A 22,670-nucleotide genomic window follows, 5' to 3' on the forward strand; every position below is an offset into this window, starting at 1 on the left:
TTAGCATGATTTTTATTTCTTATATGGTACAGCCAGCGTTAAGTGTAAATATAAGAGTATTTGAAGGGCGCCTGGGTAGCTCAGTTCGTTAAGCATCTGACTTCGGCTCAGATTTCATGGCTTGTGAGTTGGAGCCCTGCGTTGGGCTCTGTGCTGACAGCTCAGAGCCTGGAGTCTGCTTTGAATTCTGTGTCTCTATCTCTGCCCCTCCCCTGCTTGTGCTTTGTCTGTCTCTCAGAAACAAATAAACATTAACAAAAAGAATTTAAGAGCATTTGACACATCTGCAGAATTACTGAAATCACACACTTCATATTTTGTAATTTGTACATGCACATGTGTATTGTTCTTACCAGAACGTGGAAACACTGTTCAAAACTAACTCACTGCTGCTTTTTTTCTTTTAAGTTTATTTATTTATTTTGAGAGAGAGAGAGAGAGAGAGAGAGAGAGAGAGAGAGAGAGAGAATCACAAACAACCTCTGTGCTCTCAGCACAGAGCCGGCCGTGAGGCTTGAACTGGATCTCTATCTAATAAACTACGTGATCATGACCTGAGAGGAAACCAAGAGGTCGATGCTTAACCCAGGTGCCCCTTATCTGACTACTTTTTTATTTCACTGCTTGATACATGCATTCTATCAGGCTTTGTCTTACAGAAGAAAGGGGCTGGCTTGAAGGAAGGACTGAAAGGAAGGAGAACCATGGGTTGCCCTATCTCTCCTTTTCCTTCTGTGCTATTATTTTCGGTGTACATGGTTGGCTAATAGTGGGAAGTAATAAAAAAGGATATGATAGGATTCTTTGGTTGTTTGTATTTCTTAGAAAGACATTGCTTTGTTTCTGTGTGCTGAGCAAGTTGTGGTTTCTTTGAATGGAAAGCACAGCTTCTGGGAGCTGTCAGCATTCACCTGCCTGCTCATTTGGTTACATTGGTAACACAGCTACCTTGACCTAGTCTTGCTAATATCCCATGCATCATGAATCTACAGAAATTCTGTGCTCTTGAGGTATTGCAAACACGGTGTAAAAATGGCAGCCACACATATTACATGGGATCTCCTCTGCTCACACATTGCCCCTTCAGACCTCCCTTATAAAACACAAGTTCAGAGTTAAACTAAGAATCTCAACGGGCGCCTGGGTGGCTTAGACAGTTAAGCTTCTGACTTTGGCTCGGGTCATGATCTCATAGTTGGTGAGTTTGAGCCCTACATTGGGCTCTGTGCTGACAGCTCAGAGCCTGGAGCCTGCTTCAGATTCTGTGTCTCCCTCTTTCTCTACCCCACCCCCACTTGCACTTGGTCTCTCTCCATGTCTCAAAAATGAATAAGTGTTAAAAAAAAAAAAAAAAAAGAATCTCAAGATGACGACAGCAGAGCATTAAACCAAGTGTGGACCCTTTCTGAACATAGGGTCCTGTGTAACTACACAGGTCACAAGTTCATGAGGACGGCTCTGTTCTCAGAAGTCAAAGAGCACACTCTTAAGCCTGTATGCCTCTGGTCTTAAAGATTCACTCACCTTCATTATCAAAGTTGCAATGGGTCAGGTTTGTGTCTGGTATCCTAGGGACCCTCGCCTTGCCATCATCACTGGTATTTTTGCCTTTCATACATTTTTGAATCACTCTCCATTGCTTCTGCCATTGCCTTGGTTTACATCCCTATCAGCTCTGAAGTAGACCCTGGGTGTCTAAATGGGATATCTCTCCCTGTTGGATGAGGGATTGTGTGGAAGCTGGTGGTGTGGGCAGTGAAAGAATTCACCTGAGGCAGAACAAAAGCAGCTTGTCTGATGGGCCTGTCTGTATTCATCCAGGTGGTCGCTGGGGGCCCTTCCTACATTCCATTGCTCAAGCCTGTTTGCCTAAAAGTGGCCTCTACAAACCCTGCAGCTCGTTTGTAGATGTACAACAAAACCCTGTACTGTACATCTCCTTGCCAGACAGATCTTCAAAATAAACCTTTGGTTTGAGGCCACCCTGCCAGCCCCAAAGCTTTACTTGACCTCCCGTGGGCTTGGCAAGAGTTTTTAATGGCAAGACTGGTGGTCCTTCAGTTGAGACTGAACGGAGACAGGTTTCGTTTGACCTACACAGTATTTAAAGAAATTGAAGCCAGTACTTCAAGTTTGGGAGATTTCACCTAATTGAAATGCAGATTTTAAAAGCAGGCAATCTGGCTGCTCTGGGCTCTTGTTTCCTTAGGTTGGGCTGATGCCCTTAGAGAACAGGAGGACCTGTGGATTTGGGAAGGAAGACGTTTGGATTTACTTTTAGGGCAGATTGACTCATTATTCTGGCAAAATCATCACTTTCCCTTAATGCAGATTTAAAACAAGCATCTGTCTGTTGTTCTCAGGGAAAGCTGATCTTTTAGTGTGAGAAATTAAGTTCTCCACCTGCATAATGGAAGTTGAATGTATGCTTTGTAGCAGCCCTTGCTTTTTTTAGGAGAAATGTTTCTTCGGTGTCACCTGGTCAGCGTCCCCACTGGTCACCTTGTGACCTCGTCTGGTCTTGACCTCTTTCTCCAAGCTTGTCTTCCCCTGTCCTGCTGTGCTGAGACCCGGCCTGCCCCTCTGGAGAGCTTTAAGCCCAGCCCCACCTTTTCTGCTTCGCTTGTTGCTCCGCTCTTTGCTTGAACCTTTCCTTGTCTTTCCTCTAGGCCCAACTGAGGCAGTTCAGGAAGCTCTTGTTGCCGAGAGCCTGCGTGGAAACTCAGCCCTCAAACTCTGCTGGAAGCAGGTAATTAAAATTTTGGATTTTTAAATGCTCGAGCACCACGTGGGTAGTACATTCAGGTTGTTTTTGAGGGTCCATTCCGGCCCGATGATTTTGAAACACTCTAATTCGTCCAGTGCCTGTGCCTATTTATTGCCAGTATCTAGTTGGTTTTTGAAATTGTGCTTTGGGGAAGGAGCTTTATTCGCACTGTCTCAGCGAATTAGGAGGGCAGCACTAGTATGGTCTCCCTTTGACAGATGAGGAAACGGTTTTCTCCAAAACCGACGCTCTAAAGAGCTTATCCTTGCCTTATGTCTTATTTCTTCAGATAGGTTGTATACTTGTCGAAGGCTGTGACTGGGCCTTTGTTGCCAGGCTGTGTCTGTTACTGTCAATACATGTTTCCGTGACAAGAGAAATGGTTTACTCAGCCAGTATGCACCAAGGCATAGACAAGGCTCCATGGGGGTGATGCAAAGGATATCAAGTAGGAGAGATGGGTGGGCAGCAGTTAATACTAGAAGGTATGCCTCCGACCTGTGCACAAATACAAGTATAGAGTTTTGGATCTTGGGCTTTGAAGTTAGATGGGCCTAGCTGTGTCTGTTTCCTCATTTGTAAAATGGGGGCAATAATAGCTTATCATTGGTACCGCTGGTTTTCAGCTGGGGTGATTTCACCCCGTAGGAGTCAGGAAACATTTCTCATGTTACAGCTGGGGATGGAGGGAGGACTGATGTCCAGTGACTAGTGTCCAGGGATGCCACTGAACACCCTTCAATGCAAGGGACGTAACCAGAAATTACCGGCTCAAACTGACAGCTGGTGCTGAAGGTGAGAAACCCTGCCTTGTGGGTTTGTGAGGATGAAACCAGACCATGCATGCCATCTCAAAGATTGTAAAATCAAGCCTTGAGGAGGGTGAATCCCAAAAGGCTCTGTGTCAGCGGCATCTGTGATCCTTGCCAAGGAAAACCCTTGTTCTAAGGATTTCATGCTCTCCTGTTTAGAAGACTCAACTGGAGAATGTTTGTGTTACGCTGTGTGCTAACATGAGCTGGCTGCATGTATCGGAGCTGTGAAAACAATTGTTAATTTTTAGGGTGTTCCTGGTAAACTTCCTGCTTGCTTAACTAGTTTGTTCTATGATAATTTTGGTGTGTGGGTTTAAGTCCTCTCTCTGATGGAAAATATTCTGGTTAATGAATTTCCAAAATATGTTTTGGCAAGTGGGATGTGAAAAGTTCTTGTTTTCACATCAACAAGCCTCATGTTTTTCTAGTCCTAGATTTAAAACAAGGCCACCCTTCCCCCTGTTTACTGTCTTACCTGCCCACTGCACAGTGTTTGGGTATTGGTGGGAGTGGTTTGGAAGGTTGTTGGATTTCCATCAATTGTTTGTTGTAGATTTGCAGGGGAGATGGTTATTTAAATCTTTTGTGACTTCAAAAGTAATAATGCACCTTATGGACGATTTTAGTAGCATAGAACAACCATAAAGACACAGTTAAAAAAAAAAAAAAGTCTTCAGTAATCCTACCACACAAAGGTACAACTATAGTTGCTGTGTTTCTTTACATTTTTTTATTTGTACTTTTCCCCATATTTGAAATATTGAGTATGTGATTTGTGTCCCCCCTGTATTTTATTTAACATTGTTTTATTTGCCCTTCCCCACCCTACAAAAATAAGTGTAAATATTATTTCTTTTTTTAAAACATTTTTTTATGTTTGTTTATTTTTGAGAGAGAGACAGAGTGGGAGCAGGGGAGGGGCAGAGAGAGAGAGGGAGACACAATCTGAAGCAGGTTCCAGGCTCTGAGCTGTCAGCACAGAGCCCGATGCAGGGTTTGAGTTCACGGACCATGAGATCGTGACCTGAGCCGAAGTCGGACGCTTGACCAACTGAGCCACCCAGGCACCCCTGTAAATACTATCTCTAAAGACTGTAAAGTATCCTATATAGGGATGTTTCTTGATTGATTTAATCCCATTGAGGAGGCTGTTTTCAGTATTTGATGAGTGTCTTTATGCAGTCAGCATTTTCTGTATAGATCATTTTTTATCTTTTTTTAATGTTTATTTTTGAGAGAGCAGCGAGAGTGCAAGAGAGAGATAGGAGGGAGACAGAGGATCCAAAGCAAGCGCTCAGTGCCGAGCCTGATGCGGGGCTGGAACTCATGAACTGTGAGATTAAGACCTGAGCCGAAGTCGGATGTTTAACTGACTTAGCCACCCTAGTGCCTCCAGATCCTTTTTATCTTTGTCATAGATGACCAGAAGTAGAACCAAAGGATGTGCATGCATATGAGTATCTTGGTTGATATTGCTATTGGTTGCCAGTAAAGTTTGTACTAAGTTTTGCTGCCATTAGCAGAATGATTTCTCATTTTAATAATATTTGGCAATTTTCTAGGAGAAAAGACTTTTGTTTTTCTTTTCTTTTTTATTTGATATTAATGAGATCAAACATGTTTATACGACTGTTGACTGTATTTCCTGTTAATACTTCATGAACTTTGCCTGCTTATTATTTATTATTGGGAATTAGTATCTTTCTTGTTTGCCGTAAACTATGTGTTTTACTTAATCCTTATTTACCTTTTATCATTGTTATTATAAATATTTTGACTTCGTTTTTTTCCCTTCAATTTTCTATTTGGTTTGTCTTTCAATTTTGTTTTTAGTCATATAGAAATAGAAAATTTTTATGTAGTCAAATCTTGATTTTCTTTTCCACCATCTTTCACCTTCTTTTGTCTATATTGAAATGAACCCTTTGTATTTTGGACGTGATTATACTGACTTGTCAGTGTTTTAAAATTCTCTCCCCACTGTAGACTGCTATAGAGTTTCTTAATGAGGATAAATGGGCTTCAAGAACTTGGTCTTATATGGGCACCCATTGTGTACCATGGAAAACACTCCACGTCTCTGTGTGAGTGGGTTGGGTATGTGTGAGTAGGGAAAGTTGATGAGAAAGGTTGAGGCTCATGTTGGGCCGTGGCTTGTTTGGTTTTGTTTTAATTTCCTTTCCCACAGGGTGGAAGCGAGCTTTCCTGAAGGCAGGGGCTTCCACAGTTCTCACCTGGCTGAGTCACCGGGGCCAGCAGCTTGCTGAGCAAACGGTGGCTGTGCCTGGCACAGAGTTGGCCCACAACAATTATTTTATTTGTCTAGTGCCTGAGAAGGTATACTGAGCAGAGGCTGGCCAAAGTCCCCCCCCCCCCCCCCCACTCCTTACCCCTGAAGTTTTATTCTCTTTGGCTCCAGGCTCTGTGTTGCTCAGCCTCATCAAGGTCACTCCCTGGCCTGTGAGGGGCTCCCTAGGTGCAGTTCACCAGCTGAAGCTTGAAGAGGAAGGTAATCATAACAAATAGTGCTTGCTTCTTTTGCAAAACGCTTTCACTACGGCTTTTTTATATGCTTCTCACCTCAACCTTATGAGGTTAAGTACTATTTTCATCTCCATTAATTTGGAGGAAACCACCACTCAATAGAAGCATAATTAAAATCTGGAGCTTCTGACTCCAGAGCTGATCCTCTGTGCTTCTGAAACAGTTCTGTCATTATGATTTCTGGTTGTGATTTCTCGGTGGTGCTATTGGGCAGAAGGTAGCAGCAACTTTAGGTTTTGGAATCAGGCATAGCTTGGATGGGATTCCAGGAGAGTCATGTCTTAATATTGTGACTTTGCTACTTGACCAGCCTGAGCCTTGGTTTCCTTGTCTGTAAATGGAAACAACAATGTCTACCTTGCAGGGATGTTGGAAAGTTTAAGTTGAGATAATCTATACAAGACTCCTAGAACAGTACCTGGCTCACTAATTGTGGGTGCTCGGTAATGATTGCTTCCTAGTCTCAAGGCTCAAAATGCTACTGTTCTTTTTTGTTACCAGCATTTCAGAATAACTGGCAAACCTTCTCAGACTTGTGAAATTTTAGTAAATATTATTTATATTTCAGTGCAAGAAACATTTGTTTATCTGGCCTGCTTATTTTCCTATTGAGTAGATGTTCTTCCCTGTTGTGGATATCACCTGCCTCTCTGAAATCCTTCTGCTTGGAGAACTTTGTGATGAATCTCCAGCTTAGTCCTGTACTCACAGCCAAAACAAAACATGTTTTGTCTACATGTTTATGTAAAAGCACGGACCGTTTTTTGGAAGGGCCATAACCCAGTCATTCCTTTACACATAGTTGAGATTTTTGGCATCTTTCATGGAGTTGTTACTTGTCCCCTGTTATTATAAACATTCAGGTAACAAAGTAGTCTTAAAAAGAAAGTTGTAGAAAATCACGAGAAAAGAGAAAGTTGCTAAATAACTCTGGATACCAGTTGTTAATTAAATCTCATTTTTCAGACCCTGTACAAAGTGAGTTGGATTTGATTGGTCCTTATGCTAGATTTGGTCATCCACCTAAAAAGCCTCCACTAAAGAGGCAGAAAGCCTCTTTCTGCCTAAAGAGTTTCAACATGAGGACTGTCTTGCCAGTTAACTTCTATTGTATGTTTATTCAGACTTTTTCATTTTAATAAATTGAGCCAAGTAATTATATATGTTAGCTTAGAGTTGTATTATAATCCAATGCAGCCTTGTTTCTATGGAGTTAAAGATAATGCCTTTCGGCAATCTTCTTCAAAGTGTTTCTTGGATCTTATTTATTTTTTGTTCCTGAAGCCACAGTTGCATTTTCAACAATACACCCTCTTAGTATTGGAAAGGGGAAAGGTTAATGTGAATGGGGCCTTAGTGGGTTAATAACTAACCTTGTTCTTATTCTGGGAAATTTAAATCTGTTGTCCTATGTTTTTTCCATTCCCGCCACCCCCCCCCCCCCCCCCCCGCCCCGGCCCCGCCATGGTAGGAATGGAGAGACAAGGATGGGAAAGCTTCTTTTTAATGTAATTTATATAAGTTACATAAATTAGAGTCATAAATTAGTTGCATTTTTATATAATTCATGCCATATGTATATGCTTTACATAACACATGGATACAGTTAAGTATCAATGATTAAGTGAAATTTACATGATTTCTGAGTTCCCTCTTATATCTAGAGTTCAAGGATCAAAGTGAGTGCACTGTTGGCCAAATCTCATGACTATTGCAAAGTGAGTGTAGGACATTGTAAAATGCTATGCTCCACTTTAATGGTCAGTAGGCAGTTGTTTTCCTAAAATTCTGGGCCTAATGTTTGATTTCTTAATTTGTAGCCAGAGTGGACATTTGGGGGCAGAGGTGGGAGTGTTGATAATGGTGGAGAGAGTAGATTAAATCTGGAAGAATAAAATTGGTGCTGATGTGACTATTAATTAACAGGATACAAAGGACTAAAGATTGTGCTTTGTGATCACAAGATAACAATCCAGTTGGGCAGCCCTGAGCCCATTGCGGATCAGCCAGATCGTTTTGGCACCAGCCCTTTGAAACAAAGCCTGAGAACCCAGCGAGTTTTACCAGGCATTTCTTGTTGCTGGCTGGCTGGCTGGCTGGCTGGCTGGCTGGCTGGCTGGCTGGCTGGCTGGCTTATGGAGTAAATAGAGTAATTAGCTCTCATTAGCACTCCCACAAGCTGTAATGCATCCACCTGAGGCAGAGAGACGCTTGCTTCTGTTCCTGATGTTCCTGAAAACGTTGAAAATCCCCATCGATCTCTTCAGTACAAGCATTTTTGCGTTGCAGAAACAGAATGCCAAGTTGGCAAGAATAAAACCCACCAAGTGTCTCAAATGACGGTAGCAAAGCCTGCTGACCAGGGTGGAAGGCTTTCCTAAGAACAATGACTGTGTCTAAGAAAGTGGTGAGCCTTTTAATATAAAGCCTTTTCTTCGCTCTCCCCGCCCCAGTGCCCTCTTGTGTATTCGACTGATAGGAACCAGGTTAGTCAGAGATACTGAACCCTTGTGGTCATATAACTTGATCTCCTTAGCCTCTTGTCAGCTAGACTTTAGAAGTTGTGGTACCAACAGAGTATCTGCGTTGTTTCAAGTCCTTGAGAAAGAGAGACCTTGGAGGGTGGTTTGTGGCCCTGTTCAGGACCACCTGCTGTTGATAATCCATGTTCCTATGGAACAGATCTGTAGTTATGAAGGTGGAAGCCAGAAAGGCCGATGGAGGAGGGAGACAGAGTCTTGGGGGCTTTGCACACAATCCTGGAGAAATACATAGGAAAATTGCAAATGGGTAGATTTTATGGGAAAGGATCTTGAACCAAGAATCTGGCAATCTAATCCCAACATTGATCAGGTGTGTGATCCCGGGTAAGTCATAAAAGTGAGGTAATCATACCAGCCCTGCCCTTACACGGAGAGCTGTGAGGGTCAAAGGAGACAATGTGTAAAAAGCTATAAAACATTAAGCAGGAGTGTGATTTTAAGTTGAGATTTTCACATGGAGAACATTATCTTCATTTTTAACCTTCTGAACCCAAACCTTTGGTGATAAGATAACAGACACTGTGCAGGTATCTGCTTTTGCTCTGACTTCTACTTTTGTGACATCCCTAATGCCATTCTGGGCCCTATACTGGGCTAGGGGGCCTGAGTGACTGGTAGATGGTTCCTCAGGGTTTTCTGGGAAGTGGTACTGTCTCCTGTTCGACGCTGTAGCAGTAGCTCTTGATTCTTGCTCAGGCCTGTCTGCCGTCTGCTTTCTTGGGGATGCAGCAAATACTACAAAGTCATCAATAACCTGTCAGCTCTAAGAGTTCTCTGTTATTAAAAGTTTGAAATACTGGGGATAAGGTGTTTAGGACTTAATGTCATACTTACATGTAGAACTGTTCTTTTTAAGTAGCTTTAGAATGATTTCCTAGGATTTGAGGTTATGAAGCAAGTGTGCCTTATGTGGGGAGGGGCGTACTCCATTGGCTAAGGTTGCAAACATCAGACCTGGCATCCGTGCTCTCGTGTCAGTTTTCAGTGCCACGTGATGCTGTGACGTGCAAGTCACTAGCCTGGCAGTGTCTCACCTTCTTTACTTGTGAACTGTGATACTCCTGGGCATTATTTAACTCCTGTCCCTGTTGACTGTATCGGCTTGGTGTTCAGAAAGTGATCGGGATTGATGATCAGAATGTCTGTAATTATTAAATCAAGTCACATATTTTTCAAAGATTGTTTTCGGCCTTCATTGGACCTCTGATAGCATGTCTTGATGGAACATGTCTAGGACCTGTAACTCCCTCAGTACAATTTTAAAAATAACTTGCTGAGCTTAGAAAACAGCCTGTCTTTGAGGTACACTGGAAGCATGCTCAGCCCAGGAGTTGGGTGCTGAGGGATTTTAAGGGTGAGGAAAAGGCAGTGGGATTTGGTGGAGGAGAAGCTGATCAGCAATGCAGCAATACAGCTGATCAGCAGTAATGGAGGCCCCAGCTGTGCTTAAGGGGAACTCTCGAGTTGGGATGGGCCTGTGGTGGCAAGGAGCTGGACGTGTGTATCCCTGAATCACCCCATTGCTGGCAACTGGGCACCCCTTCTGGTGGCTTAACCTTGAGTGAAGCAGTGTCCTGCGGCTGGCTGGGGGCTTTCCCTGTGAGCTGTCAGCAGCTGGGGAGGAGTGCAACTGGATCTAAAAATGGGGTTCGGGGGTGCCTGGGTGGCTCAGTCGGTTAAGCTTCTGACTCTTGGTTTTGGCTCAGGTCATGGTCTCACAGTTTCGTGAGTTCGAGCTTCATGTTGGGTTCTATGCTGGCAGCATGGAGCCTGCTTGGGATTCTCTCTTCCTTTCTCTATGCCTTCTCCCCTACTTGCTCTGTCTCTGCCTCTCTCAAAATAAATAAATAAAAGTTTTAAAACTGGGATTTGAGTGGAGCACACCAGTGTCCACTCCCCTGTCCCAAAGAATCTAACCCCTTAAAAAAATAAACAGTAATAGAGAACACCAAAATCTCAGCATATATGGTAAGTCTCTTTATCTGCAAAGTTAGAAACTTGGATCCCATAGCAAAACTGAAGGAAGAGGTCATACCCTTTTGTTAATGACAAATCAACAGATCTCTAGCCTTTCGGAAATTTTTGAGATGCTTGGGTAATATTTGTACCTGTTGATGGTGTAGCTGGGGCCAGCTTCTGTATATGTGAAATGGCTGACCTGTACTTGAGTAATTTTTCCCAAATATGAATTACTGCATGTTTAGAATAGTAATCTTATGTGTGCATAAATGAATTTGTCTCTGGGATATTTAACTCAAGTTGATTTTATAGAATTGGTGGTTCATCACCATAAATGTCAGGCAAGCAGGTTAAGGCACACAGACCATCAGACCTGGAACTTTCTAGGGGACCCTATGGACGGAGGGGAAATAATGGCAGAATATAGCTTCTGTTGAAGTTCCGGTCACCTGACAGGGCATCTTAGTGTGGTTGAGGATGATAATTTAGGAGTTCTGTTGCCAAAGGATAAGTTAATGGGCTTTGAAAAAAATGAATGAGTTTTCTGGCATTTCCAAAAGCCAGTTGTACTCCGCAAATATCTGAAACTGTCTGGCATGGTGTAACTGGGATGGGTAAGCAAGGGTAAAGTCCTGCGTCTTTTCCAACCTCAGATTAAGTCATATCTGCAAAAGTGAACATGGTTCTTCATCATTTCTATCTTCTAGTGAGTGAAGGAGGTGGTGGGTTCTGCTGGCCCATCATCTCTGTAGTTTGAGTGTGTTGTGGGGCCTGGAGGTAAGGAAGGCTGATGATTTGGGGCTGGCACAGAGCCAAGGTGTGTGTTCTGACCACTGGGTTTCACTTCCCAGTGAGTCCCTGTCAGCTCCTATGTAACCCTTGTATCCTTTGTCTTTTTGCTCGGGAGCTCCGTAATGCGAGTCACACGAGATGTTACTAACCTGTTTGTTTCTGTTACAGGTGTAGTGGAGAGAGAAATAGGTCACTGTTCCTTATTCAGAAACTGAACAACTGCAGCTGCCATGGTGATAGGTTCTGTGTTAGACACACATCTCACCTCTTGGAGGGATGTGGCGATTTGGTGATTGCATGTCAAGTCGATGAGCTGCCAGCCAGTTTATCGTATTGCCTGGAAATGGGAGATGGCATAAAACAAACTTGCAAGGTTTCCTCAGATGAGAAGGAAATTAATGTAGCATAGTGACTCTGCCGCACCGGAAGGGCTGAGGTGAGTCTGTCGAACACGTGCACTGTGTCGTCTTGAACTCTCCACTTGGATGGTCTTTCTCAGTGTGGTCCCCAGAGCCTACGGTGATCTCACAGTGCAAGGAGCAGGCAAGGCAAGTTATAATGTAGTCTATGTCTTCCTCTGGCTTTTCTGTCTTTGTGACATGCCTACACATGTGCACTGGCATTCTGGAAAGTTCAGACGGGGAATCTCCCAACTACGACTTTTTGTTATGACTCACTTCTGAAAAGGATGAATCAAGAAGAGTTTCTTTGCCAAGTAGTGTGGTACTGTGTAGGGAGAAATAACTGATGTTGGAAGAGAAACTTTGAAGAACCAGAATTTAAACAAAGAACAAGATGGAGGAAGCCTCTATCAAGAAAATGGAAAACCAGAGGTGATCTGGAGGGTGTTGCCTGGAGCTGTGGGAAATAAGTCAGGAAGAAGAGAAATGGAGACAGGTCAAACAGAAAACATTGCCTGTTAGGGCTGACTGCAGTCTGAGGACCGAGGCAGCACCAAGGGGCTTGGAAACCCACTCTACAGGGAACTGCCCCACCCATCCACCTGCTTCTGCCTCCATTCACCTGGAGCAGGAGGGTCTGACACCAGTCTGGGGAGGGTGCTATTTGGCTGTTTTGAAGGCAAGACCTCAAAGTGTGGAGCATCTTGCTTCCTTCTCTAGCTGATGTTGCATAACCTCTCTGAGAGAGAGAACATAGTGGTTAAGGACACAGGCCTTGGAACCACACAGATATCTGCTACTTACTAAGGTGTGACTTGAACTCGGGGCCTCAGAAAACAGGAATGTGGGTGAAATTGGTTGTATTTCATGGGATTATCGTGAAGGGTTTAGCAGAGCACAATGAAGTAAGAGCTTAAAACTGTTGTTACGGGATTTGTAAAATGCTGACACTCTCTGGCCCACTGTCACACTTTGAACCTGAGCTTGGTTTCTGTGGAGAATTAGACACTACCAGGGCTCTGGTGGGTTATTAAAAAACAGCTGCAGGTCCTTGCCAAGGGCTCTGGACGTCCATACACTGACCTCTGGAAAGTTCCCGTATTTAAACCCCTTGATGTTTTCTAGAGACTGCTTCAGCAGGGACATCCACACACATTGACTTGGAATGGGTCTGGGTACTATTTTTAAATCTCCATGGATAATGGGTGCTCGGTTAAATACATGTAAATATTTATTCATCTCCTAAGCATCTTTTGTATACAAGACGGTGGACCCAGAAGCGGTATACCAGGGCTGCCTGCTGTGTGTTTGGGGTTTGCATGATGTTATCGTGCCTTCCTACAACACTGAGAGAGGAAGGTGATATTACCAGTTTCACAGAGATGAAATAACTTGCTCCAGATCAGAGATAATCCCCAATTTCACTGAATGTAAGACCCATTCCAATTGCAGCAGTGTTGGAATGTGAAAAAAAATCTTTTTAAGTAATGAAGTAAATAGAAGAACTTAGATGCTCATTCTTGCCTAATTTCAAAGCTTATGTTATTTTTTTTTATTTTTTATTTTTTTGTCCCATCACACACAAGAACTTGCTGTCGATCTGGTTGGTGGAAATAAAACAAGCACAGATAGGAGAACAGCTAATGTGTTAGGACTTGAAAGGGCAGCAGTAATAATAGTTGGTGTTTATGGACTACTTATGATGTGGCAGTGCTTTCATAAGAGCATTGGACTCTTCACAATTATTCTGAGGTGGATACTGTTATATTGTCTTCTTCACTAAGACAACTGAGATGGGTACTCTTTTTTTAAAGTTTATTTATTTATTTTGAGAGAGAGGGAGAGAGAGGGAGGGAGGGAGAGGGAGAGGAAGAGAGAGAGAGAACCAGTGGGGGAGGGGCAGAGGAGGGTGCAGAGGACTCAAAGCAGGCTCCCGTGCTGACAGCAGAGAGCCTGATGTGGGGCTTGAACCCATGAACCGTGAGATCATGACCTGAGCTGAAGTTCAATGACGCTTAACCAACTGGGCCACCCAGGCACGCCCCTGGCTGGTATATTTTAAATTCAGATCACCTGCAGATTGCATTTCAAAGGCAGCAACATTTTCCTTCCACATCTTTTGAATAGACAGACCTATTGTCAATGGGAGAATTGAACTGCAGTTGATTTTGGGTCAAGATGCCCTTTTGCTGCGATAATCCTTGAGGGTCATTCCCAGAGTGAGTGTCTAGCCAAGCGGTTCTGAACTGCGGTCAGGAACACTGACCCCGTGTATAGGTTGATTGGAGGGATGCCCGGAGCAGAGAAAGACTGTTGGGGTTGCTTTGAGAGATGCCCAGCTGTGGGATGGAACATTGAGGTTGGGACTGAGCCCTCAGATGGGGCTGAGGACGGGGGAGGAAAAATGCATTCATACTCAGCCCACAGTACCAAGGTGGGATTCTAGTTGTGACTCCAAGTCCCTGTCTCACAGGGGTGAAAGGCTCTTCTTTCCTCTGGCTGAGGGCTATCTGGTAACACTGAACTTAATATGCTATGGCATGGCCCTGGTCACTGCCCTAGGTGGGGGGCTGGGGGACATTGAAAATAAAGATGAACTTGGACTTACAGTGATAGGAAGAGAGCAGAACTTTGAGTGGGTGACTGACAAGTCTGATCTCTCCCTCAATACTGCCTCTGTCATCACTCAGTCCAGCTGGGTTGGGGAATGTGCTCCTCAGGGCTCTGTGTGAATGCTGTTTTGTAACCTGTTGTGTAGTGTTCTTCTCCAGCCTTTTCTGGCTTCCTGCTCTCTTAGCTGTCCAGAGGATGAAGGCCGTTGGCTTTCCTGCTGGATAACCCATTTGCTTATATGAGCTGACTTGATGGATCAGCCTGCAGAAACCCAAGAGTGCTCAGTAAAGTTTTCTCTCTGTGGATGTCACCAAAATGCTGGAGATGTGTTGGAAAAGTCCCTGGTGCTTGATGAGTTCGCCACAAGGAGACTTTGTGGTGTGTGGCTAACTCTTTATGGGTAATGGGTTTCCTATGAATTGGTGATTTGTAAGCTGAATAAAAAACAATTCTTGTCTACACAGTTTATCTGTGGTAAGGAAAAGGTCCCTTCAAAAGTACATTGGTCACTTTGGGCCTTATGCTCAGGGACTCAGCGTGCACGACTCCAGAGAGTGCCATTCACATCTTTCACATTGCTGGCCCTCATTTGATTCCCTTAGTAATTCTCCATACCTTTGAGAACATTTTCGGAGAGATCCTCTGTTGGAATAGGGCTGAGATGGAGCTGGCTGTGGCCAAAAATCAAATAATAGTTCCTACTTCTCTTCCCTTCTCCAGTCCTTCAAATTGAACAACTAGAGAGTGCTTTCTGAATTATATGTGTTATTTATTTATATAAATGTGTATTTATTTATTTTGAGGGGGGAGGGGCAGAGAGAGAGAATCCCAAGCAGGCTTCACACTGTCAGTGCAGAGCCTGACTCGGGGCTCGAACTCACCAACCGAGATCATGAAAGACCTGAGCTGAAATCAAGAGTCGGGTGCTCAAATGACTGAGCCACCCGGGCGTCCCATGAAGTATGTGTGTTACTTAAAAAACTAATTAAAGAGGCAATTGATAAGCAGCTCTTGCTTGTGCCTCGAATAAACCTGCTGTTCATAGAACTGAACAGGGCACAAGACGGTGACTTTTGGGAATACCAGTGTTTCAACAAATTTGATCCCGAGAGTATTTAACAGTTCCCATCTGGTTAACTTGTAGACATTAGCTGGCACTCCTGTTAAGACTTCTGTTCCATTCTGGAGCTAACACACAGCCTGGTGTAATCAAGACAACTGTAGTAGAGACGTCTGTGCTGGTAGAGGTAGCTGTCATGCTCTGTTTAACAAAAACGATTTTAAATTGATTATTCCTTCCTTACATATTGCCATTCACCAGATTTCTCAGCCTGGTGAAGCTGTTCATTCTATTTAAAATACTTGCTTTAGGAAAACTGATATTTTCTTCGGTAAAGAAAGATGTGCATTAGGAGGAAATGATTTGGTACTTCGAAGTGCTCACCACAGAGTTTTTACTCAGCATTTTTTATCAGTAATTGGGAGTGATGGTTGAAACAAAGCTGGAAGAGACCACTGGCAACAGAATTCAGAAAATAATCCTTATGAGATGGTATGGTGAAGTGAAGCTGGTACTATTTTAAGTCACAGGGCTATATGTTGTGACTTAAATTATGTTGTGAATTTATATTTAAAAAAGCAACTAAAGGGGCGCCTGGGTGGCTCAGTTGGTTAAGCAGCTGACTTCAGCTCAGGTCATGATCTCACAGTCCGTGAGTTCGAGCCCCGCGTCAGGCTCTGTGCTGACAGCTCAGAGCCTGGAGCCTGTTTCAGATTCTGTGTCTCCCTCTCTCTAACCCTCCCCCATTCATGCTCTGCCTCTCTCTGTCTCAAAAATAAATAAGTGTTAAAAAAAAAAATTAAAAAAAAAAAGCAACTAAAGGGGCATCAGGGTGACTCGGTCAGTTCAGCATTCGACTCTTGGTTTCAGCTCAGGTCATCATCTCATGGTTCATGAGTTCAAGCCCTTCATCAGGCTCCGTGCTATCAGAGCCTGCTTGGGATTCTCTCCCTCTCTCTCTCTCTCTCTCTCTCTCTCTCTGTCTGCCACTCCCCTGTTCATGTGCGCGTTCTCTCTCTCTCAGAAAGAAATAAACTTCAGAAAAAAAAACCTAAAAATGAAGATGAGTTGGTTTGACGAAGGCATCTTGGGGGTTGTCACTGAGCACAAATGTGATGCTGTGGCAATGGAGAGTTGAGGAAAGTTAACCTTACCACATTTAGCAGATATAATGTAATTAGTGTCCAGTTTCCTGGAGAGAACATTCCCTTTGTGCTCTGTGTTGGAGATTCTTGTGCTAGACCCCATCCGCTCCATTTTAAGGAATGGTGCCACGTTGGAACGTTGCCAGCTTTGGGGTGGGGAGATACTATGACCAGAGATCTGGAAATTGTGACCTATTAGGAGTGTTTTGAAGAACTGGAATTTGATGTCCTAGGAAGTTAAAGGAGACAGGACTGCTACTATAAAACTTCTGTCAGCTTGCCAAGCAGAAGAGCTTGTATTGTTTGATCCCTGAGGACAGTCCTCCAGGGAGATGAGGCTGGGGTGAGGTGGGCAAAATGACTCAGGGAAGGCAGGCCCTTCCAGTACCCGAGTGAGTATAGTCATTTCAAGGAGGTGGTGGGGGTTCGTTGAGATGCATCAGAAAACATTTAGACTTTGATAAGGTTCTGTGCTTTTGTAAAATAGCTGGTTCCTTCTGGTTCTTTTAAAAAATTGTTTTATTCAGAGAGAGGGTGGTGGAAGAAAGGCATCCCTTGTCTGTGGCACAGGCCACGGAAAGTAGAACTGCTGGTTTCTGATGAAAGCTGAAAGAGCTCTGGAAATGTGTCTTAACATGGCTTTTCTCGTTTCTTGTTATTGCAGATCCTGCCAGGACTATAGATCCCTGATGCCTTTGTTTGGTTTTGTGTTCTGCATGAGTGAGCTACATAAAAGTGATTATTTTATGCAAAAAAAGATTGCTACCGGGTCCACCCTCCCCTCCGGCCCCCCCCAATGGAAAGTTAAGCCTTGTGTTTCTCTGCTTGGCAGAAATTGTGCTTTTCTGTGGAGGAAATCGTAAATCAGGATTGAAGGCAAAAGATATTTTAACCCAACTCTTTCCCCTTTCTCTAAAGAGTAACGGTCACTTGGCTATGATGCAGCACTGCAAAGACCGAATTAAAACTTTTTACCTGTTGGCAAGCTTGTATTTTCATTGACTCAGATCTTTTTCAGAAATATTATTTGGGAAGGAGGAAGCCCCAATTTTATGTTAATTGTCTTGATCTCTATCTCCTGACCCAAGTGTATTTATTCTTTTAAGCTTTTTGAACACCATTTTACATAAAATTATGAATAACTTAAAAAATAGCCTTATGGTTGAAATAGGCTGTGCATTGAAAAAAAAAACTGTCAATGTTAAACTTACATTTAGTGTTTAGAACTTAAATTGTGAAAACTTACGTTGAATTATGAATAGTGAATACAGAATAGTTTGATATTAACTATTAGCCCATTGACTGAAACTGTTCCTTGAGTACATGTATTGCTTTTAGAGTAAAGTATTTTTTGCTCATTTTTTGCTCATCTTGTTGTGGTTCACACTCTGGTTTCTGCTGGAGAAACAAAAGGTCCAGTGTAGGTTTTTTTATTTCCTACATGGCTAACTATAAGGTTTTTTGACCTACAGATGGCTAATATGGACATTACCATGGCCATCTGGGAATGACAAAGAGCATATTTGTGTTTTAATAAAACACATAAATACTGAAAGAACTATGAGACTTTAATCGTTAACAGTATTTCCATTCTCTGTCAATGGTAACATTTATTATTACAGACTGAAAAACCAGTTTTGAGATATCACCAAACAGAAGCTATCCTGATGATACCCAGAACATTGGTTTAAGACTAGCTGTTGTGGGCTTAGCTTGCATTATAAGTTACACAGATTTTGTGAAAGATTTGTATGAGGTTAGGTTTAAAGGAGTTAGGAATTCAAAATGGAATCTCCTGTTGATTATTTCTTTCTTCCAAGACTTGAATATTGTCCACATTTAGAATTATCATTTACCGAAGGAACAGGAAACTTTCATTCTGTCTAGATTTGTCTTGCTTTGGAACAGTTTTCTTTGTGTATGGTACTTTTAGACAAACATAGCCCTAACATCCAACGTTGACCAGAAGAGAGCAAGTTGGAAGAATGACTTACAGAATTACTAATAAATCATCTAACCTCTCTGCTTCAGATTTCAAACTGGTTACTTCTTGGAATTGTTGGATTGTTGGAGGCTAATAAATTAATCTGTGTAGGCCTGCATTTCTAAGCGAAGTGATTATTTTACATTTGCTCTGGCATATGTATTTGGAGGGAAGGGGGTGAAAGGAGTTAAGAGTCTTAAAATCGCCAAGGTCCCTTTTAGGCAACTTCTCCCCTCCCCCAAAACTCAGCTTTGTCCAGTTGTTTACTGACTTGGCCAAGTAGCTTGGATTTTGTTTAATCTCAGAATCTGAAATTGCATCAAGTCATGTTATTTGATAATCCTCCATGACTGGCTTCATATGTATTTTAGGAAAAGGAAAAAGGAGTCTGCTTTAGAAATCTCATAGCTTGAGTTATTTTTGAATTCATGAAGGAAAATGTTTTCTTCTCTTGCTGAGTGTTTTTGTGTCAAACTAAAGTTTTGAGGAGTAACATCATGGTATTAATACTTTTGTACAAGGAACAGGAATAATCTGAAAAATTAAGATGTGAAGGTGGTTACCAAGTACTTAAAACCATCTGTAGAATGATACTTGATAGAGATTTTTACATGGGTATATTTGTTACGTAAAAGAGCTCTTTCTTTTGAATATTAGCTTATATACTCATGTTATTTTTTACTGTTAGGTCAGTTCACAAAAGATTTCCAACACTGTAGACATATTACATTTTATCTAAGTGTTAAATGCCACCCCCCATAGGTTTTTTTTTTTTTTTTTTTTTTTTTTTATGAACAATGAGTGGTACAGATTTATTGGGGACAAACCTGGAATTACTGGAATGTGAACTGCCTTCTTAAATTTCTAAGTGCTCAGGAAACTTCTCTCTCCCCTACAGATTTCCAAATAGATTCTCAAATTTTGTTTGTTTTCTTATAATCTTGTGAGCTGGGAATTACTCAGTTATTTAAGGGATCCCATTTTATTTGAAGCTCTATTTCTTTATTTCTTGGAGTCAGTTTTTTGAGTCAACAAGGCCTTACCATGCTCTGTATGACTTTGGGTATTTGTGTACAATTTATACATTCATGGGATTTTTGTAATGCAGTGGGTATGTTTGAGTGGAAGTTGGCTCTTGAAATATTTTGGAATAAGATTATTAGGCATTTGATATTTTACAAATGCTTGATTAGCATGCTTACATACTCTGTGTCTTGTAGATTTGTCTTTTCTCTAGACGCTTTCCTGGTGTTTTCAGTATTATTTGGTGTTTAGAACCACTAACTGATTTTATTTATTTAAAAAAAATTTTTTTAAGTTTATTCATTTTTGAGAGAGAGAGAGCTCAAGCGAGCCAGTGTGAGTAGGGGAGGGGTTGAGAGAAGGAGACACAGAATCCGAAGCAGTCTCTAGGCTCTGAGCTGTTAGCACAGAGCATGATGTGAGGCTCCAACCCACAAACAGCGAGATCATGACCTGAGCCAAGGTTGGCAGCTTAATGACTGAGCCACCTGGGCGCCCCACACTAACTGATTTTAAAATGAACAGGGCTACTTCTAGTAATCAGATCATACAACCAAGAATTGGGAGTGCTTGTTTTCATTTTCTGTCTCCTTCCCAGAATGGGAGCAGTATAGAAAAGTGGGCATATGTGTAATTATATAGAATATCACATGTTACGTATCAAACATACTATCTTATATAGGGCAAGAACTATCTTACTCAATTTTTAATTTTTTTTTTTCAACGTTTTTTATTTATTTTTGGGACAGAGAGAGACAGAGCATGAACGGGGGAGGGGCAGAGAGAGAGGGAGACACAGAATCGGAAACAGGCTCCAGGCTCCGAGCCATCAGCCCAGAGCCTGACGCGGGGCTCGAACTCACGGACCGCGAGATCGTGACCTGGCTGAAGTCGGACGCTTAACCGACTGCGCCACCCAGGCGCCCCTCTTACTCAATTTTTGAATGTGGTTGGGGAAAAACATTTGAGTATATACTCCTCCCCTTCCTCCCACAAAAAACACACAAACACAAAACTGCTGCTTAGACTTGAGTAAGACCTATAAATTTGTATAAGTGTTTCATCTTCTGCAAAATATAAGTGTAAAGGAGCATGTATAATGTACACCGTGTGGCCTCACAGTTAGGAAGCTGTGTTATTGTAAAATCTTATTAGCATCACCAGAGGTAATAAAGTTAAGCTTATTAATTTAAACTTGCCATTAACCTATTTTGCTGGGTATAACTCAGCCATAATGATGATTTTTAAGCATCTACAAGTATGTATGAAATTGTTATTGGTGCTAAATATTAATAACAGTTTGTGTTAGTTTTTTTTTTTTTAATTAAAAACACTTTTTCAGCGATAAGGTTTTCTCGTGATTCCTGAGGTTTGAGGAATGTGATGGTTCAAGGGGGAAAAAAAAAAGCCAACCCAATAATACAGTACCAGAACTCTCTGTTATTTTTAAATTGGATCATAGGGATACCTGTGGTATTTGAAACCTAATTATAGTTATACCTCGCAGCATGATTATAAGCTCCTTTCCTTCCAGACATGAAAATTAAATGGTGAAATTTCTCTGCACACATACAGCACCAGTGTGGTACAAACCCTGCTATTTCCCTACATGAGAAAGAAATGTAATTGGGCCAAGTTGACATTGTCTAGAGCAGACACATAGACCAGGAGATGGTAAAGTTGTTTATTCCTCCTCCTCAGAAAACAAAGCACTAAAATCGCCATTTAAACTAGAATGTCGGATGACAGTGACTGAGGCTTTCTGTAGTGATAGAATAAAGTCTGTGTAATATTCTTTATCTGCCAAGAGAATCTGTGTTGACATGATAGGTATGTATTATACGTGGAAATTTCTGTGTATTTGAGTGTTTTCAAATTTTGTAGTCAGAAGTTTGTTCTTGTGTAAAATGATGTTATTGTTTTTGTCAGTCTTGGAAAATCTGAGGTTTTCCCCTCGGTTTTCAAGTAGCTGTCTGTTATCCTGCATTTTCAGTTCAAACTATTGGCTGTTTTTTAAATCTTGTCTGAAAAACTTGAGAGGAATGGAAAGATTTGCCTCAGAGATGAGTTCACAAAACCTTAAGGATGAATTGAACGCAAAGTGAGTCTGTTTGTCTTGCTGGTTTGATTTGGTGTTTGTTGCCAAATGGATTCTGTCAGTCTGGGTTTTTGGTATTAAGTTAGATTACCCTGGTATCATCCTTGAGAGCAGCTTGCAGAGAGTAGATGAAAGGAAACAGCCCAGGTTAACACATGGTCTGTGCCCAATGCATGCTCTCAATTACTCCTAACATATTAGCTGTTCCTTAAAGCAGATCTGGTTGGAACATGGTTGGAGGTAATACAGATACCATTCTGCGGGAGGTGGTGGGGGGGGTGCTCTTATGAGCTGAGTACTGTGTGAGGGTTTGACTTACCTGTAGACAGTCAGATGAGGCGGGCATTAGTACCTCAGTGTGAAGCTAAGTGTAGTGAGATGGATAGTCATCAGGCAACTTGAATGGGCACGGAATCAGTAACCAAATCCAGCCCTCCTGGTCCAGAGCTGGAGAACCTAACCATTCTGTCCCACGAGAGCCACTGTGAGGTTCACTTTGGAACCCTTAAAAACTAACTTGAGATCCTATGCACCAAAACTTTTCTTTGAAAATAATAAGTACAACTGGAAAATGGAAGTCTGTAAATAATCATCTCATCGTAGGGAGGTAATTATTACTAGATATGGTGTTTTGAACTTCAGTTCTTTATTTGTGGAAAAATGGTGCCATTTTTCTTTTGTGCAGAACTCTCTGATGAGGTTTCATCTTCCTCAGTAGGAAATCCCATCCAAAGTCTTTACAGTGACACATAATTCCTGCATCTTCTCCCACCCCCACCTTCCCTAACTTCCTGACCTCTCCTCCAGCTCCTCCCCTCCTCCTTTATTTTGTTGCAGCCACAATGGCCTCCTTTCTTTTCCTCTAATTCTGCTAGCTACTCCTGCCCCAGGGCATTTGCAATTTCTGTTCCTTCTGCCTGTAGAAT

At 42.2% G+C, this 22,670-nt stretch overlaps 1 long non-coding RNA gene across 1 annotated transcript in view; it reads left to right on the forward strand.

Annotated features, from left to right (window-relative positions):
* LOC124501428 (uncharacterized) overlaps positions 1 to 22,670 on the forward strand; it is a 56,443-nt gene that overhangs the window by 11,131 nt on the left and 22,642 nt on the right. Inside the window, exon 2 of the long non-coding RNA XR_006959759.1 lies at positions 2,670 to 2,749. This is a non-coding gene — a long non-coding RNA (uncharacterized LOC124501428). The remainder of the gene's footprint in view (positions 1 to 2,669; positions 2,750 to 22,670) is intronic.

Source organism: Lynx rufus, unplaced genomic scaffold, assembly GCF_022079265.1.
Source record: "Lynx rufus isolate CCGP_SWC_20201006 ecotype Redwood Valley unplaced genomic scaffold, mLynRuf1.p SCAF_7, whole genome shotgun sequence".
Lineage (NCBI taxonomy): Eukaryota > Metazoa > Chordata > Mammalia > Carnivora > Felidae > Lynx > Lynx rufus.